General features: G+C 40.1%; 1 protein-coding gene across 4 annotated transcripts in view; it reads left to right on the forward strand.

Moving 5' to 3' along the window:
- The first annotated feature begins 2962 nt into the window (after positions 1–2962).
- DENND2C (DENN domain containing 2C) overlaps positions 2963–20488 on the forward strand; it is an 85403-nt gene continuing 67877 nt past the window's right edge. For 2 of the 4 annotated variants that reach the window (XM_028830183.2, XM_028830192.2), the window contains exon 1: positions 2963–3083. The gene's annotated coding sequence lies outside the window, so the exon portion shown is untranslated. Of the gene's footprint in view, positions 3780–20488 lie in introns of all 4 variants that reach the window. The other 2 variants (XM_077950686.1, XM_077950705.1) reach the window with 1 other exon arrangement.

Below are 20488 nucleotides of genomic sequence, written 5' to 3' on the forward strand. Positions count from 1 at the left end.
AATAGTTACCTGTTAATTGAGCCCCTACTATAAACCAAGGACAATATTAGATGTTCCACTGATATTATTTCATTTAATCCTTCTCACAACCTTTATAAAGTAGACATTATTATCTCCATTTTGGGGAAATTAGTACACTAAAGCTAATAAGGTTAATAACCTGCACAAGGATATACCTGGTGAAGGGTAGCAGTGGGAATGTAGGTTTCTCTGACTGTAGTCTCTATGACTTTCAGGCAAAATATCTAATAAAGCTGGGCAAAAATACAAGCAAATGACTTTTTGGGAGACAGGCTTCTGGTTTATAGAATGAAATTTGCTTAAGGCACTTAGAACCATTAAAAAGTCCTTTGACAAGGTATAAGTGAATAGTGGCTTTTTTAGACAAAACCAGAGGGTGTGCCTTAATATAAAAAATCAGTACTTCTGAGTTAGTATACTCAGGGAGAATTTATCTTACAAAAGGATTCTTAGCTTTAAGGATGTAATTGACAATAAGATTATAGTGAGCTAAACTGGTACATTTTAAATGATTTTGCTTACCAAAGTAAAATGCACATATAACTTTTAAGAAGCATGCATATTACTCAAGGTCAGGTGAAATTCCAAATGGGCAGATGATACTTCCACACATACAACTGTGTTGGCATCTAGTGGCTGGGCTGACATTTCATTCAATTTACTTAATAAACAATTATTGATCAAATAGCTAAATTATCAGGTACTATTCTAAATACCAAAGATATACAGAATAAGACTTCATTCCTATCCTCTAGTTGTCCTCAGCATGAAGTTACAGTGTGGCTATAAGTAAAAAAGAGAATTTTGTGAGATATCTTCAAAAGTTATGAACTTTTTTCTTTTTTATGAGACAGGGTCTTGCTCTGTCACCCAGGCTGGAGTGCGAGTGCGGTGCAGTGGTGTAATCACAGTTCACTGCAGCCTTGGCCTCCCAGGCTCAGGTGATCCTCTTACCTCAGGCTTCCGAGTAGCCAGGACTACAGGCACATGTCACCACACCTGGCTAATTTTTTAATCTTTTATAGAGACACGGTTTCACCATGTTGCCCCGGCTGGTCTCAAACTCCGAGGCTCAAATGATCCACGTGCCTTGGCCTCTCAAAGTACTGGGATTATAGGCACGAGCCACTGCACCCAGCCTGAACTTTCAAATGGAAAAAAAATTGAAAGCAAATTCCTGCATGTTTCTATATTCTATACAGGCAGCCATAAGCATAGGTGTAACCCTGACGGCATGTTTGTACTAGCTCTGGTGTAAGAATCTCTTCCTGATTTCTTAAGTTGAAGTTTTGTTTGTTGAGTATTTGTAAACCCTTTAAAGAACCAGATTTTATTTTACCTTGGCCTCCTCCTCATCAAAATAGTACAAATTGCTACATTAAACACTGTATTCTCAGACTTCAGAGGGCATGAACTACCATTATATATATCTCCATCTTACCCATGAGAGGGCAGTACAATACATACATGTGAATTCATTTATTACATCTATAAATTTGGTTTCATATGTGATACTTGGAATTCAACCTGCCTCATTTTGCCAAATAATCTTCCTGAATGCAGAGGACAAAAAATACATTTCTGGGCTGGGTGCAGCGGCTCGTGTCTGTAATCCCAGCACTTTGGGAGGCTGAGGCAGGAGGATTGCTTGAGCTCAGGAGTTGGAGACCACCCTGGGCAACATAGTGAGACCCTGTCTCTACAAAAAAATAAAAACATTAGCCAGGGGTGGTGGTGCATGCTTATAGTACTAGCTACTTGGGAGGCTGAGGTGGGAGGATTCTTTGAGCCTAGGAGGTTGAGGCTTCAAGTGAGCTATGATTGGGCCACTGCACTCCAGTGTGAGTGACACACAGAGACCCTGTCTCAATAAATAAATAAAAAGATACGTTAGATAAGATTTTTTTTTTTTTTTTTTTTTTTTTTTTGTGGGGGAAGCCCATAAAGATCAGTGTTCAAAATTTACTACAAATAGTATCCACATTTATTTCCTCATTGGGACATGATTTTTTTTAAGTATGTCATTACTTTTTCCCCCCATCATGGAATGTAATTTCTGTTTTACTGTCTACAGGTCATAGTTTCACAGCTGTTTGGGACATGCTGCCTTTATTGTTTGGGTTAAGTTTGCTTGTGACAGTCATCTGTGATACGTAACTAAACACCTCTCTTTCTGGTAGTCTTCTATTTTGGTACCTCTGTGTGAACAAATGTAGGAAGAGTTTGGTCACCAGACCCAAGAGGCTCTGGCTGGGTGGGGTGGGGTGGGGTGGGGCGGGGCGAGGCGAGGTGGGGTGGTTAGCGAGTGCCTGGGAAACAGGCTCAACAGATCCTTGTCCCGCAGCCTCGGTGAAACTGGGTTACAGCTTGCAGTAGGCACAACGCCATGCACATACCTGAGTAAGAGCGTGTTGCAGGCGGAGCGCTTAGGCATGTGTGTCTCAACAGGGCGTGGGGGCTGACCTCACGCACTGGGAGTATCAAGGCACCCCTGTTCTGAGATTCCAAGCCTGAGGTGCTGCGAGAGTTATTTGCTTCTCTTGACGTTTCAAATTGGCACCGTAGTGCAATTGTTTACCCACTGAAGTCAACCTAGGAAAGAATGCTTGGATTCCCTGATTAAGCCAGGCTTTATCTTGTTGAGTAGTTGTGAAGAGTAAACCTTCACATAAAGCGTAGGGCCGTCGCCGTGGGCCCGATGCGACGGCAAGCGAAGGCGATGGAGCTCTGGCTCGAGGGCTCGGCCGGACGACGGTGGCACCGATCGTCCGCCTGCTGGAACTGCAGCGACCGAGGTCCTGGCAAGGTTCTGGCCATTCAGCGGACTTGAGGTGTGGAAGTTCCTCTCACCGCCGGCCGGGGCGGTGTTAGGGGCGGGCGTAGCGGGAGGGGTGGGAATAGAAGCCAATAAGAACTGAGTCTTGCCAAACCGGGCGGGGCTAGGGGTGGGGCTGCAGCCGGGGCGGAGCCTTTGGCAAGGCTTGCGGGGGCGGGACGGAGCGGACCCGAGTGAGACCCAGGAGACTAGCCTGGCCACAGAGACAACGTTGAGGTCCAGACAGGTAGGAGTCGGGGTGATTCGGTGCGGGGTCTCAAGTCGCAGAGGCTTCGGACTCTCGGGGCGGTTGGCATCACCCCTCTGGGCGTCGGACGCGGAGCTGAGGTGCCGCGGTTTAGTCCGCGGAAGGTGCGAGCCGGGCTGGCGGAGGTGGAGTCTCCGAGCCCTGCTGTCTCGGCACCTCCCCGGTCCGGAGGAGCAACCGGGTGTTGGGCCCAGCTTTGGGACGTCCTCTCGTGGCCGCACGGGTTGCCGCGGAGCCTGGCTGAGGACCTCCTCGCTCACCTCAGGGGCTTGGGGACCCCTAGGCGGGGCGCCGCGCTCTGCTGGGGAAGAGGGAGGGAGCGCCCCACAGCCCGGGGAAACGCGGGCTTTCTCCAAGATTAGCTAGTGAGCTTGAACTTCGACATGCTGGGACGATCCACTTCCAAACAATTTTTTGCTTTTTTTTTTTTTTTTTGGTGTTTTGATTCTTAACAGCATCTAATAAGCACAATACCGAAAGTTGTCAAGTATAATTTTAATTTAAAAATCTTACAATGGAACACCTAAGAGCATTTGAGTAACTAGTGCTGTATAGCAGCTGATGATTAGATTATGAGTCAAAAGGCTCAAGTCTAGGGCCAGAACCCACGGAACCAGATGTGATACCTCGGTCAAATTAACTTCCTGGGCCTCCGTTTCCGTAACTATGAAACTGGTAAGTTCATGCCTATGGGCATTCTCAGGGCCAAGTGAGATGAGTGAGAGTATTCTACAAATCTCAGATATTTGAACGTGCGTGTGGAATGTGTATATTCTGTGAAGCAACTGCTAAGGTACATAGTAGGCGCTTTACAAAAGTTTACCCTAAAGCTAGTGATTCTCCTGCAGTGTTTTAGATAAAGTGATAGATCCTTGCTTACTGTGTAAATAAGTTGTTTAAACTTTTCCCACAGTCACCATTGTTTGAGTGTGTTCTATTTTTAAATGATTGATGAAATTTTCTAGAATAGCGCAGTGGTGTTATCTATACACTGTTGCTGAATCATTTACCACGAAGTCTGTAGCAATCAAATAATCTACTTCTTTGCCTTAGCTAAATAGTTGTAGTTTAAAATGCTTGCTAAAGTAAGCTGGGAATATTGCTCCAAATCAAGACTTTCATTTGTTTTTGTGAATTGACGGGCTGCTTATAGGAAGATTTAAATCTTCCAAAATATTGTTAATATATGTTTTTTTCATACAGTCTTTATTATAGACGTTTTTGTTCTTTCCTATGGATATGTGTGCAAGGGATTTTAGCGGGGAGATGGGAAATACAAAAGAAAATGGCAGTTTTGTAACCCGTAGGCTTTTGCTGGGGATACTTGTAGGCCTGTTCTGACTTTGTCAGGCAGAAACCAGGAAATGTAGTAATTATGTGTCTTGGTCTTTCATTAGTTGGTGTGTGTGTGTGTGTGTTGAATGTGGCAGTGCGTTTTTTAAATGCAGGAATAAAGGAAGAATATTCATTTTTCTTATTGAAAATAAGCAGCTTTCTAAAGCTGGAAATTATATTGCGTTTAAATGATCTGTAGTGAGTCTTAAGTTATAGGCAAGATTTTTAGGTCACTGGATACCAAGATCAAATTAAATGAAGTAGTAGAGGGAAAGTTACTAGTGAATGTGATTTTTGTGTATGTTGCTTTAGAAGTTTTACTTAAACATGTTTCAACAATTCAGTGGAGGATGGGTCTTTTGAAACTACTTTAAAACATGAGTTTTAAACATGTACTCCATGTATAAATTTTTCTGTGATTTTACAATTTGTTGATCTTGGAAGTCTGAAACCTTACATTCACATTGTTTTTTGAGGGCCTACTATGCAATAGGCACAAGATTATATTTATGTAAGAGCAGTATGTAATTCTTTTCATCTAGGAGATTCCATTCTACCAAGTGAGCTAAAATAAGTACCGAAAAAACAAAAGCTGTTTTTAAAGCGGATGGTGACAATAACGACATCGACTAACATTCATTGATACCTACTCTGTGCCAGACAGTATTCTAAATTCTTTACATGTATTAGCTTATTTAATCCTCACAACAGCACCATGAGGGATGTTAATTATGAGCATCTCGTTAAGAGGCATAGAGAGGTTGAGTAACTTGCCCGTGATTAGACAACCTAGATAGCGAAGGTAGAATTCAAATCAGTCATACTCCAAGGACCTGGTTGTAACCTTTGCACTATACTGAGTTTCAAATTCTGTGAGTGAGATACAAATGACATCTAATAGGTATTTTAAAAAGAGGTCTATAAAAAACTATTTCAAAAAGAAGGAAAGAAAGAGGAAAAAATAAACTGGTATTGCAATATATAGATGAAGGCATGTCCAAGATACTATTTAATTACAGTTTGTATGTAGGAACCCTTTTTTTTGTTGTTGCCAGTGAATGACATGGTGTTGATTCTAAGCTCTCAGTCCCTCAGTAACAACAGTTATGGCATTATCTTAACAATATGAGGTGCTTATTTTTCATTAAAAAGCACCTCATAACTTCTTTCGTTAAGAAGTTAAAAATATCTGTTCTCAGACTGTAAGTTAAGTGTTAGATTCAAGAAAAGAAAATGCTTCCCTATCTTCAAGAAGCTTATAACCCGACATGTAAATAAGTCCCTACAATTTTCAGCGTGGTAAGACCTGTAAAGAAGTATAGATTTATATATGTTTGAAGAGATGCAAGAAAAAAAAAAAGAAGTATAGATAGAGTTTAACCACTGATGAGGAAAAATCATTCTACATGTGGTAGGGAGGACGATTAGAGAGAAGATATTACATTTGGCTTTGAAGGATGAATAGGAGTTTGCTGAAACTGGATCAGGAAACAGGTGATATGAATAAAGAACAGGGATAAGTGTGAAAGTGTATGGTATGTTTGAGGAATGTGTTGTAGTCCATTGTCACTGAAGGCCAGGGTGTACAGAAATGGGTGGTTGGGCTAAAGGAGATGGTGCCTGGAAATAAGATGAAAAAAGAAAATTGCAAAGCTTCCTTGCTGATTGCATTAGGATCACTAAAATTGCTAGATAATGTGGTATTTCACTTCCCTTCATTTGTAACAATGAAATGAGTAATTAGTTCAGTTTGGCAGAAAGTTTCACTAAAAAATACGGTGTTGAAGGTACTTTTAATACTTTGAAGTACAAGATATGTTATAAGACAACATTACAGACTTAGGTAAGTAAAAAGTTAAGATTTAGGGCCAGACGCAGTGGCTCATGCCTGTAATTGCAGCACTTTGGGAGGCCGAGGCAGGTGGATCAAGAGGTCAGGAGATCGGGACCATCCTGGTCAACAGGGTGAAACCCCGTTTCTACTAAAATACAAAAATTAGCTGGGTGTGGTGGCGCATGCTTGTAATCCCAGCTACTCGGGAGGCTGAGGCAGGAGAATCACTTGAACCAGGGAGTCGGAGCTCGCGGTAAGCTGAGATTGTGCCACTGCACTCCAGCCTGGCAATCTGTCTCCAAAAAAAAAAAAAAAAAAGTTATGATTCAGAAAAAGAGGGAAAAAAGTCTTCTGGTGCTAGGTCATGAAGAGCCAGAGTATCATGCCAAGGACTTTGGACTTGATTCTAAAGACAATGGAGAGCAGTGAAGGATTTTAGATATAGGTATTTAGGAAAGATAACCTGAAGATGGTTTGGAGGCTGGATTGGATGGAGAGAGACAAAAGGTAGGGAGATAAGTTAGGAGGCTATTGCTATTGAAATAGTCCAGATAAGAGAGGATAAGGGCCTGGAGTAGGAAAATAGTAATAGGGATGGAGAGGAGAGGATAGATAGTGAAGGTGTAGAATTTGACAGGACTTTAAAATCAGTTGGCTCAGAAGGTGAACAGAAAAGTAAATGACTTGGTTTTTTAGCTTGGAAAACTGTTTGGATGAAGGGTCTTGTTTTATTTTTTAATGTTGGAGGAAGATAATTGTTTCCATTTTGAACATGTTGAGTTTGAATTATCTTTGGAGCATTCAAGTGGAGATGTCAAGAGAGGATCTAGAGTCCAGAAGCCAGACTAAAATTGGTGATTCAGATTTCAGAGGTAACCAGTAAGTGTTGATTGAAGCTCTAAGAGCAGATGAAATTGCTCAAGGGAGCATACAGAATTAGAAGAGAAGGGGGCCAAGAATAAGTGACTTACTTTGTATAAGTAGAAGGGAGTATTTATCTATGCTAATTTTGTTCTATAAATTATTATAAAGCAATGAAATGGGTTTTACTTGAAATTTGAACAACTTTTGCATCCAAATGAGTCCTGTTCTTTTAAAATTTCATTTGGGAGTCACTCATTTATTCCAGAAGTACAGATGCTCCTCAATTTTCAATAGGGTTATGTCTGAATAAACCCATTATAAGCTGAAACTGTTGTTAGTCAACATATGATAAACTTACGACGGGTTTATCCGAATGTAACCCTATCATAAGTTAAGGAGGGTACTGAGCACATACAACTTTGGCACCATCATAAAGTTGAAAAATCATTAATTTAAAACATCAAGTCAGGGACTGTCTGTATTGCCCAAAGTATTATTAGAGCTTCTCTTTGTAAAAAGCTTTATAGCAAATTCACAGCTACACAAGAATGTTGATCTTCTGGCTTTATTATGGAATTATTTTTCTGTCTTTTTATTTGTGTGGCACATATAACTTATTTACTTTTTTTTTTTTTCCCCAAGAGACAGGGTCTTGCCCAGCCACCCTGGCTGGAATACAGTGATGCAATCATAGCTCACTGTAGCCTGGACCTCTTGGGCTCAAGGGATCCTCCTGCTTCAGTCTCCTGAGAAACTAGGACTACAGGCATGCACCACCACCCCCTGCTAGTTTTTGTTTTTTATTTTATTTTTCTTGAGACAGAGTCTTGCTTTGTTGCCCAGGCTGGAGTGCAGTGGCGTGATCTCAGCTCACTGCAACCTCTGCCTCCCAGGTTCAAGTGATTCTCCTGTCTCAGCCTCCCAAGTAGCTGGGACTACAGGCACACACCACCACGCCTGAGTAATTTTTGTACTTTTTAGTAGAGATGGGGTTTCACCATATTGATCAGGCTGGTCTCGAGCTCCTGACCTCAGGTGATCCACCCACCTGGTGTCCCAAAGTGCTGGGATTACAGGCGTGAGCCTCCGCACCCGGCCTGACCCCCTGCTAATTAAAAAACAATTTTTTTTGCCCAGGCACAGCGGCTCACGCGTGTAATCCTAGCACTTTGGGAAGCCGAGGCGGTGGGTCACTTGAGTCAGGGGTTTGAGACCCGCCTGGCCAACATGGTGAAATCCCATCTCTACTAAAAATTAGCTGGATGTGTTGGTGCGTGTCTGTAATCCCAGCTACTTGGGAGGCTGAGGCAGGAGAATCACTTGAACCCGGGAGGTGGAGGTTGCAGTGAGCTGAGATTGCGCGATTCCACTTCAGCCTGAGAGACAAGAGTGAAACTCCATCTCAAAAAAAATTTAAATAAATAAATATTTTTCTTTTGTAGAGGTGGGATTTCACTGTGTTGCCCAGGCTGATCTTAAACTCCTGGGCCTAAACACTCCTTCTGCCTCAGCCTACCCGAGTGCTAGGATTACAGGCATGAGCTACTGTGCCCAGCATTTTTTTTTTTTAACCGTCAATCAAAGCTTTAAAAGCATATTCCTATCCCAACACTGGCTCTTTAGTTCTTGGAAATCATAGACAAAGCTTAAAAAACAATAAAAGACTGTGTCCCCATGCCGGTAATCAGCACGTTGGGAGGCCAAGATGGGAGGATCACTTGAGCCCAGGAGTTCTAGACCAGCCTGGGCAACATAAGGAGACCTTGTCTCTACAAAAAATTTTTAAAAATTAGCCGGACCTGCTGGCAAATGCCTGTGGTCCCAGCTGCTTGGGAGGCTGAGGTGGGAGAATTGCTAGAACCCGGGAGGCAGAGGTTGCAGTGAGCCGAGATCCTGCCATTGCACTCCAGCTTGGGTGACAAGACAGGAAAAAAAAAAAAAAAGAGAGAATAACTATATGGTCTTCTAAGGCAAGGGTTAGCAAATATTCTGTAAAGGGCTAGATAGCAAATGTTAATATTTGTGTGCCATACGGTCTCTGTCACAACTACCCAATTCTGCCAAAAAGCAGCTGTAGACAACACTTAAATGAGTAAGCATGAACTGTGTTCCAATAAATCTTTATTTATGGACACTGAAATTTGAATTTCATATAATTTTCACATCACAAAATGTTAGACTTATTTGATTTTTGCCCCCAACCATTGAAAAATGTAAAAACCACTCTTAACTCAAGAGGCCTTGCAAAAACAGGCAGTGGGCCGGATCTGGCCCACAGGTAGGCCATAGTCTGCCAACCCTAAGGGATCTTCTTTGAAATACTTAAATTCGTAAGCTTGGTTTAGAAAAAAATCATGGTTCTTCGAAATTATACCTCCTGTTTTTAAATTCTAGTACATTTCTTAAAATAATTAAAACATTTTCATTCATCTTCCATTTCTCATTTAAATGGAAAATACTCCCTTTACTCATTTGGAACCTGAGATACAGAGAAATAGATTAACTTGTAGAGTCAGAATAAAGAAGTATGTTTGAAAAATACTTTTTGATATTCAATATTCTTTACTGAATCAATAAAACATTGATCTGTTTGCTTCGGTGAAAGTGGGGACATTGAAGCCTGGGTGAAATAAAAGATAGACTTGAAGGGGTGTTCTTCACTGGTTCCCAGAGGATTGGACAGGATGGAATTTTTTTCTCTTTTTCTTCTTTGCCCTGAATGAATAATTTTTATCCTAAAGATAAGAAAACATGACAATGTCTCCACTTTATAAGCAGTATAGCAAATTTTAAGACTGAAGGATTAAGTAAATGATAGTAAGAGAAGAAAATTTAAAGGACTGACGTTTTCACATCTATCCCTGGTGTTTACCTTTTCCTTTTCCCTTTTCCTTCTTCCCTCTTCCCTCTTCCCTTCCCTTTTCTTTTCTTGGTCTTTCTCTGTCATCCAGGCTGGAGTGCAGTGGCACTCCAGTTTACTGCAGCCTCCAATCCCTGGGCTCACGCGATCCCTCCACCTCAGCCTCCCAGTTAGCTGGCACTACAGGTGCACGCCACCCAGACTTTCTAATTTTTAAAAAAACTTTTTGTAGAGATGGGATCTTGATACATTATCTAGGCTGGGCCTGAACTCCTGGCCTCGGGATCCTCCCATCTCAGCCTCCCGAAGTGCTGGGATTACAAGTATGAAGCCATTATGCCTGGCCCCTGTTTTTGAGGAAGAAACTCAAGATTTTTTTTTTCCTTATGAATCTTAGACTTCTGGTTAGTGGCGTGAAAATAGAGTTTTTAGCATTCAGTTCAGGCAATATTAATCCATTTATATTACTTAAAGGTTACTTATGCTGTACTTTTTAAAGTTAAATTTCTAACTTTCGTAGTTTTCATGGCAGTGGTATTTACAACAAAGGATATGGAGAGAAATTATTTGTTTTCCTTCAAGTTTGAATTCATAGACATGACATGTTTGCGGATTTTTTATTTGGATGTTAAAATTCAGGACAGATTGGTGGGGGAGAGAGAGAGTTATTTTTGCTGCTGCTTAAAAGGGATTTGCATTTTTCTCTGTCTTTTTTTCTGTTGGAGTGAAAAAACAAAATCTCCCAGCTGTGTGGGATGTGTTTGAATTGGTTACTTAGCAATGTAAAGCATAATTTTGTATTTAAATATTTATCTGTACTCTTTGATATTCTGATTAAATAAGGGTCTATTAAGGCTGTAATAATAGAGCCTTCTGTGAGGAAATGACATAGCCTGCTGCACAACAGTATTTACTGAAAATTTCCTTTTCCCTGGGCCCTATTTAAACTATAAGGGGTAACTTGGAACAAAAGAGGAAAATTATGTGAATTAGAGTGATGGTCAGTTTAATCATGAGTGTAATGTGATAGCTATCGTTGTATAGTTATATTGACATAAATCAGGATTAAGCAAAGTGTAGGAGAATTTTATCTGCTGTTGTTAAAAATGGTGAGTTGTTGAACCAAATTTTATTTTTGAACTTTGCGTTCGTCAAGTGTGATATTTTCAAGAGTCTAGTGATAATTGTATTTTTAAATCAAACTAGATCAATTTGCCTTTCAAATTTGTTGTTTCATTATTAGAGGAAAAAAACAAAGTAAAAAATACAGAAGTAGGTGCAATAACTGGATCTGGAAGAACAAAACTGTTGAGGGAAATGGTCACCTGAGAAAAAGTATAATACTTTGAATGAAGATTATTTAAAATATGGCTTTATCAAATGGGCAAAATCTGAGTAAAATGACAGACCCATGTCTTCATATAATGTTGCAAATGAAAATTTAAAATCCTTAAAATTAAAAAGATTCTTGGAAACATAGCATACTGGACTTTTAAATAAGCCCTTCAAATGTTTTCAAAGAAATAAAAAGAGATAAAGTTATCTCAGTTTCCTATTTATTCAAGGATCATTCCTGAGAAAGATTATTGTCTCATTTAGTTGTATATCAGTGGCATAAGGGAAAAATGACTACACATCTCTTGAAAAAAGTATTCATCTAGAATTCATGGATATTGTGCTCGTGATTTTTGACACTAAATGAGCTGGAAATTAAAAATTATACTTCTTAGTGATGACATATCTCTATTCTTTACCATTGTGGGACATTTCAGCAGTACTTGTAAGATGGTTAGAGTCTGGTGCAGATTTTGCAGTCCAAATCGATGGAGTTGCTGATATCATTAAGTTGTACTGTGCTTTTAGGTAGTGAAGATAATAAGGAGGATTTTCTTGTGTTGTTTAAATTTAACCACAGCTGTATGGGCATATTTACAGAATTTAAAAAAATAAATTGTTGATCCTCAGAAATTAAACTGGGAAAAAGCTATTAATTATGAGCAATTGAATAGCAAATGTGATTAGAAAATATAAAGCAGTTATTTTAAGCATTGTTTGAAGCTGCTACTAACAGTGTTCCCTCCCCCTTGTCCAGCCTCCCATGCAAGTCTCACACTTGTGTTTTAGTGAGTATCTCCTCAAAGCACCTTCCAGCACTCAAGGGGAGGGAGGGAATTAGAGACAAACTTACAGCCAGTAGTCAAAACAATACAGCTGAAAGTATAGACATCCTCCTGCTTTCTTCTGACTGTCCAGGGCAGCAGGAAAGCTCCTTGGAGCTTTACCTCCAGCAAAAACAATAAGCTGGGTGTGGGTGAACATACTGCCCAGCAAGTCACTGCTGGGCTCCATTTCTGTCCTGTTTGTTCTAAGGGCTAAGAGTGCTGTTTGAAACTGCTGCTTTATATATTGCAAAGCTTTGGAATGCACAGAAAACTTTCTGAATGTCATGAATATATTGAAAGTTGTTAATTATATTAAAGGAAGCTTGCTGAGTAACCAACGTTTAAAATATTTTATTGAGAGTTAACTGTAGCTATTTACTATATCGTAATGGAGTTTGATAGTTGAGATAAGGAGCTAAGCAGATTTTATGAATCCAGAATTTTTCTAGTTGAGAGGCAATCTTGGTCAGGCATGGTGGCTCATGCCTTTAATCCCAGCACTTGGAAGGCCGAGGCAGGAGTATCACTTGAGCCCATGAGTTTGAGACCAGCCTAGGCAACATGGCGAAACCCAGTCTTTACTAAAAATACAAGAAATTAGCTAGGCGTGGTGATGTGTGCCTGTGGTCCTAGCTACCCGGGAGACTGAGGTAGAAGGATCGCCGAAGCCCAAAGAGTGAGGCTGCAGTGAGCTGCAATTATGCCACTGCAGTCCCTCCTGGGCAACAGGATGAGACTTTGTCAAAAAAAAAAAAAAAAAAGAGAGAGAGAGGGAAAGGAAGGAAGGAAGAGAGGGAGGGGAAGGGAGGGGAGGGGAGGGAGGGAGGGGAGGGGAGGAGGGAGAGTAAGAAAGAATCTCATTGGGCAGATATTTTTCAATATTTTAGAATAGCAAAATTTGCAAATTTGCTGCTTTTGGTGGTCTAGTGAACTACCTTTGAAGCTATATGCTGAAGGATTCCAAAAGACAGACGTTGTTATGGCAAATGACACTTGGTACTATTGTCTATATCTGGCTACTGTATCTTTCAAGCATCACTACTGCACCTTTGTTTATGAGACAGAGTCTAGCTCTGTAGCTCAGGCTGGAGTGCAGTGGTGGGATCTCCACTCACTGCAACCTCTGCCTCCTGGGTTCAAGCGATTCTCCTGCCTCAGCTTCCCAAGTAGCTTGAATTACAGGCGCCGGCCGCCATGCCTGGCTAATTTTCTGTATTTTTAGTAGAGACAAGGTTTCACCGCGTTGACCGGGCTGGTCTCGAACTCTTGACCACAAGTGATCCACCCGCCTCTACCACCCAAAGTGCTGGGATTATAGGCGTGAGTCACCGCGTCTGGCCACTACTGCATCTTGAACATGGCATTATCAGTGAAGAAAGTTTGACCAAAATAAAATGTAGTGATATTGTTAGTTCTTATTACTATTACCAGACTTTTAGTTGTTATTTTCCTGAAGAGAAACCTGAAACATTAAAGAAAAATATTTGACCAAGAGATTCGTTTGTGCCCCATCACATCAATACACTTGATCTTAGCCAAAAGACTGAGAAGCAATGCATCACATCAATAATTGAGTTTAATGTGCACTCCAAAAAGAGAATGAATTCTTGCAGCTTAGTTCCTCATTTATTTTGAAGAATGATTAATTGGCATTGCTTATCATCATTTAAACAATTTTAAAAATAGAGGCAGGGTCTCACTATGTTGCTCAGGCTGGTCTTGAACTTCTGGGCTCAAGCAATCCTCTGCCTCAGTTATCATTTTGTATTAAGACAAAGTAACTGTTGCAAAGTAGTATTGCCATTCTTTCGCCCCTCTTGTGAGCCGTAGCACCTTTCTTCCATCAGACTTTCTCCTCCCTCTTCTGTGTATTTATTTTATCTTTCATTATTTTTTGCTGCAGTTTTAAAAAATATCGATTTTCCCCAACTTTAAAATGTTTCATTTGTAGTTGTGTCTCCTTTTTGTTGTTATTATCCCTCTTATTGAGTTTCAAATAAATGTTGTATTCATACTTTGTCCATTTCCTCACTAATTTTCTTTTTAATTTTGGCTGTTACCTGCCTTCACCATCCTTTAGAAACCATTTATTTAATGCCCTCTTACCAAATGCAAGGATCCTTTCTCAGTCTTTATTCTCCTTGTATGACACTGGTTTGCATCTTTCTTTTCTTTTTAGAATTTTTTTCTTCTCGTGATACTATCCTGGTTTTGTTACCCCTCACCAGCCTTTCTCCCACTCTTTATCTGACGCTCTCTTTTCTTCTCATCTATGTCCCTAATCATGATGAATGTTCTCAAAGGTTTTTTTCATAACTCTTTGAAAACTCTCTGCTTAGGGAACCTGTGTATTCTTGCACCTTCCCCCCCCACACACACACTTCCTATTTTAAACCTTCCTTCTCCTTAAACCTTTGGTTTTTGTATCTCTCACTTTACTCTCAGCAGATAACCGTGGCTGTTAAAATAGAAAATAGAACCCATCAGATGGAAAGTTCATCAGTGTATTAGCCGCTAAACCTGGAAATTTACCCGCACTCTTATCTTTCTTTTATCATTTACCTTCTGTTCCCGTGGAAGACCTGTCCGTCTTCCTGGCAGATGCTGATAATCCTTCCAGGTCCCGTTGGAGGCCCATGCTCTCTCTCCTTCTTGAGGTCTTTGCTTTACACCCTTGTTTCTTTTCTTACCTCCTCTTTAGCAACTCTTTCCCACTGTATTTAAACAAGATTAAACTTGTTTAGGAAACAAATTTAGAAAGCTTTCCTGGACTTCACGTTCCTGTCCAGCTCCACTCTATTGTCCACTTGCCTACTTGGATAAACTCCTTGAATGGATTGTCTACAGTTGATATTTGCATTCTTTTTTTCTCATCCAATTCTCAATTCACTTATTTTCCTTCAGCCTCCTCCATGCCACGGAACCTGCTCTTGTCCAAGTCCTAATGACCAACAGACACTCCAGTTTTTAATCTTACTTGACCTTCTGACAACGTATCTGTCATTATTGACCACTCTTTCCTTCTTGATAAAGTCTCTTCCGTTGGCTTCCATGATTCCACACATTGATAGTATTTCTGCCATCTTTTGTCTTCTTTCATGACCATATGTGATACATGAGGACTTACCTAAAATGTTTGAGAACTGACTTATTCTTGATTACCAATGTTTTGGAGTTTATAAAGCTTAATTCCAACAAAACATGATGTATAAAAATAATCTTAAAAAATAAAATATGATAATATAGTAATAAAGTAAAAATAAATATGGTATGGTAAGAAACAAACAAACGAATGAAACAAATGAGTTTGAAAAGTTGACATGGAAACCACAGTGAGATGCTACTACATACCAGAATGGATAAAATTAAAAAGACTAACAATTCCAGTGTGACTGAAGAGTGACTGCAACCACTTACATTGCTGACGAGAGTGTAAATTAGTACAGCCTCTTTGGAAAACTCTGGCAGTGTCCACTTAAGTTAAACATATGCCTACTTGGCCAGGTGCGGTGGCTCAGGCCTATAATCCCATCACTTTGGAAGGCCAGATCACTTGAGGTCAGGAGTTCAAGACCAGCCTGGCCAACATGGGGAAGCCGCATCTCTACAAAAGCTAGCCAGGTGTGGTGGCATGCACCTGTAGTCCCAGCTACTCAGGAGGCTGAGGCAGGATAATTGCTTGAACCCAAGAGGTGGAGGTTGCAGTGAGCCAAGATTGCACCACTGCACTCCAGCCTGGGCAACAGAGTGAGACTACATCTCAAAAACAAAAACCAAATAAAACCCAAAAACATATGCCTATTCTATAACCCAGCAATTCTACTCCTAGATGATACCCAAGAGAAGTGTGATTGTGTCTATCAAAGATACATATAAGAATGTTTAGGCCGGGTGTGGTGGCTCATGCCTATAATCCCAGCAGTTTGAGAGGCTGAGGCGGGCAGACAAGGTCAGGAGATCGAGACCATCCTGGCCAACATGGTGAAAGCCCGTCTCTACTAAAAATACAAAAAAATGAGCTGGGCATGGTGATGTGCACCTGTAGTCCCAGCTACTTGAGAGACTGAGGCAGGAGAATCGCTTGAACCTGGGAGGCAGAGGTTGCAGTGAGCCAAGATCACACCACTGCACTCCGACTGAGCGAGACTCTGTCTTAAAAAAAAAAAAAAAAAAAAGGATGTTTATAACAGGCTGAACACAGTGGCTCACTTCTGTAATCCCAGCACTTTGGGAGCCTGAAACAGGAGGATTGCTTGAGGCCAGGAGTTTGCAACCAGCTTGGACAATATAGTAAGACCCCATTTCTACAAAAAAAGTTTTTAAACAATTAGCCAGGCATGGTGGCACACACCTGTGGTCCCAGATACTTGGGAAGCTGAGGTGGGAGGATCACTTTAAGCCCAGATGGCTGAGTTGGCTGTGAGCCTTAATTGTACCATTGCACTCCAGCCTGGATGACGGAGCAAGACCCCATCTCCGAAAAAAAAAAAGAAAAAAAATTGTTTGGAACGACTTCATAATAACCAAAACCTGGAAACAGTTCGCATATTAGTCAACAGGAGAATGGATAAATAGATATTGGCATTACCATTAAATGAAGTACTATACAGAAACAAAGAAGAAAAACTGACTGCTATATACAACAACATGAATGACATATATATTTTATATATGTATTTATATATATATAAAAATAAAAGTTCTTTGAGTTGTACATAGATTGGTGGACTTTATGTGCTTTATGTATGTTACATTTTAAAACATTTATAGGCTTTAGGCTGGGCACGGTGGCTCATGCCTATAATCCCAGCACTTTGGGAGGCCGAGGTGGGTGGATCACCTGAGGTCAGGAGTTCAAGACCAGCCTAGCCAACATGGCAAAACGCCGTCTCTACTGAAAATACAAAAATTAGCCTGGCGTGGTGGTGGGCGCCTGTAATCCCAACTATTCGGGAGGCTGAGGCAGAAGAATCGCTTGAACCCGGGAGATGGAAGTTGCAGTGAGCCGAGATCACGCCACTGCACTCCAGCCTGGACAACAGGGCAAGACTCCATCTCAAACAAACAAAAATTTTTTTACAGGTTTTTGAAAACCCTTGGTGCATCATAGGTGCTTCATAAATAATTTGTTGCTGATGTTACATTTGCCAGGAATGCGCTCTTAGTTTTTTTCATTTTGTAGATGACTTCTCATCTATCAATAATCTCATTTAGTAATAAACTGCCTTTAATCATATATAAATGTCCTGTGAGTGTGCTTATATTTATTTTCATGCATATAATTTTCTAATGGGACACAGAATGTGTAGTGAAATGTATATAGACCACTTTCAAATTATGCTCTGTCATTTAACCATTTGATTCTGTACCTGTTTTCTGTGTGCGAATGAGGATAATAATACCTGCTTGTGGCAGAGATTTTTTGGCTAATCTAATATCCATTCTTCTAAGTAATAGAACTCAGTAGTTTACTTGAGGCACATTGCAGGATAAAATGATTAAAGATTATATTTCCCAGCCTGGCTTGCAGTTTGTACATGTGACTAAGTCCTGGTCAATAAGCCATAGCAAAAGTGCTGCTTAAATAGAACTTTTTTCCTTTTTGCTTCTTTGAATGTGGATGTAATAGCTGGAGCTCCATGTGTGAACTATGAAGTGATCTTGAAGACAGAATCCATGTGTTGAGGGTGGCATAGCAGAAACATAGGCGCCTGGGGACTTGATGACATCTTAGACTGCCTACTCTTTTTTTTTTTTTTTTAAGTGGCAGAGAAACAAACATCGGTGTTGCTTAAACCATTTGCTATTTCCAGTTCCAGTTGTATGTACCAAGACTTAATCTTATATAGTACCCCAAATAGGTGCTATGAAAATTAATTGTGATAATGTGATTGAAGTGATTGGCACATAGTATTTAACAATATATTTAATAAAGTGTAATCACTGTTCTTGCTGTTTTAATTCTCACAATGTTCTGTATGAAGTGGGTGTTCAGTAAGTATTTGATGTATCTTTAAAAAGTAAGCTATCTCTTTTTGAAACAAATGCTATGAAAGTGATTTATGTTTATTTTTATTTTTTGAGACAGAGTCTTGCTCTGTCGCCCAGGCTGGAGTGCAGTGGTGTGATCTCGGCTCACCGCAAGCTCCGCCTCCTGGGTTCACGCCATTCTCCTGCCTCAGCCTCCTGAATAGCTGGGACTACAGGTGCCTGCCACCACACCTGGCTAATTTTTTGTATTTTTAGTGGAGACAGGGTTTCACCATGTTAGCCAGGATGGTCTCGATCTCCTGACCTCGTGATCCACCCGCCTCGGCCTCCCAAAGTGCTGGGATTACAGGCGTGAGCCACTGTGCCCGGCCCGTTTATTATTTAAAATTAGAAAATACAGATAAACCAAAAGAAAATTCAACCATAGTTATATCACCCAGAGATAATCGTTGTTAGCTTTTTGGTGCATATCCATATTAACTATAAATTCTATTTGTTTATTCATACAGATTAAAGTTAATTTATATTACACAACCTTTTATAACATTCTTTTACTTAATAGATCTTGAGCATGTTATAACTTCATTGTATTTCGGAGTATGGATTTACCATGATACATTTAATCATCACCTACTGGAAATTTATTCTCAGTTTTATAATATTCTAAATCTCCTCTTGTACATATATCTTTGTGAATTTGTCTACTTATTTCATTAGGGTAAATTATTGGAAGTGATATCTCTGCATCATCATATGTGTTCATTTAAAAAAATTTATTAGGGTTTTACTTAATATAGAAAAATATAACAAATACCACTTAAAAGGTCCATTATTCCACCACTCAGATCCTGTTTTAACATTTAAAAACAACAAAAAACACAAAACATGTAATCATTATAAAAAGTTATAAAATAAACAGTAAATGACTTGTTTCCCCACCCCAGGTTCTCTCACTGGTACCATTGTTGACAATTTCTTGTGTAGCCACCGTAATTTAATAAGTGGGGACCAGAAAATTCAATCTTATAAAAATCTCGAGTCTTATTTTAAGGATAATGAAAAAACAACATTTAAAAATATGATTTAATATTAATAGTATAAAAAGTACTGATGCGAGGCTGGGCACCGTGGCTCACACCTGTAATCCCAGCACTTTGGGAGGCTGAGGCAGGTGGATCACTTGAGTTCAGGAGTTCAAGACCAGCCTGGGTAACATGATGAAACCTGATCTCTACCAAAAAAATACCAAAATTAGCCGAGTGTGGTGGTGCACACCTGTAATCCCAGTAACTTGGGTGGCCGAGGCAAGAGAATCTCTTGAACCCATGAGGCAGAGGCTGCAGTGAGCCAAGATAGCACCACTGCACTCCAGCCTGGTCAACAAAGTGAGACCCTGCCTCAAACAAAACAAAACAAAACAAAAAAAGTACCAATGTGAAGTTAAAAAAACTTTATTGGTATAACTGATCATATAGAATCAGCCCTCTGTATCCATGGATTTTGCTCCTGTGGATACAACCAATCATGGATCGAAAAGATTCAGAAAAAATTGGATGGTTGCATCTGTACTGAACATGAATGGACTTTTTTTGCTTGTCACTGTTCCCTGAACAATACAGTATAATAGTAATTTACATAGCATTTACATTGTATTAGGTATTATAAGTAATCTCAAGATTATTTCAAGCATATGGGAGATAGAGTCAGGCATGGGGCTTGTAGTCCCAGCTACTTGGGAGGCTGAGGTGGGACAATCACTGGAGTCCGGGAGTTCAAGGCTGTAGCGCACCATGATTGTGTCTGTGAATAGCCACTATACTTCAGGTTGGGCAACGAGGAGACTCTGCCTCTTAAAAAAAAAAAAAAAAAGTAAATGGAAGGATATAAGTTGTAAGTAGGTTTTATAATGCAAATTCAACACCATTTTATAAAAGAGACTTTAGCGTTTATGGGTTTTGGTATCCGAGGGAGGTCCTAGAACCAATCCCTACACATACCAAAGGATTACTGTACTGAATTGAGAAAGTTCAAATGGTCAGAAAATGATTGCTTCCTAACTACCCACCTCCTACAATTTGAGGAAGAGAACTATAGCCTGCCCACCCCCCATTTGAGAAAAGGGGGCTGGACAGAGACTAAGAGTCAATTGTGTAACATTCGAATTCATATTATTGCAGTACATGTGTGAGGGGAGGGCATGTATATAGATACATGTATAGCAGGTGTATAGATATATGTATATTCTTTTTAAAAAGTGTATTGAAAATTGTTTTTCCACTTGCTTTTGCCCCACTTTTATTTTGGACATCTTTGCATGTCTGCATACAGATCTTTACCT

Source organism: Macaca mulatta, chromosome 1 (genome assembly GCF_049350105.2).
Source record: "Macaca mulatta isolate MMU2019108-1 chromosome 1, T2T-MMU8v2.0, whole genome shotgun sequence".
Classification (NCBI taxonomy): domain Eukaryota; kingdom Metazoa; phylum Chordata; class Mammalia; order Primates; family Cercopithecidae; genus Macaca; species Macaca mulatta.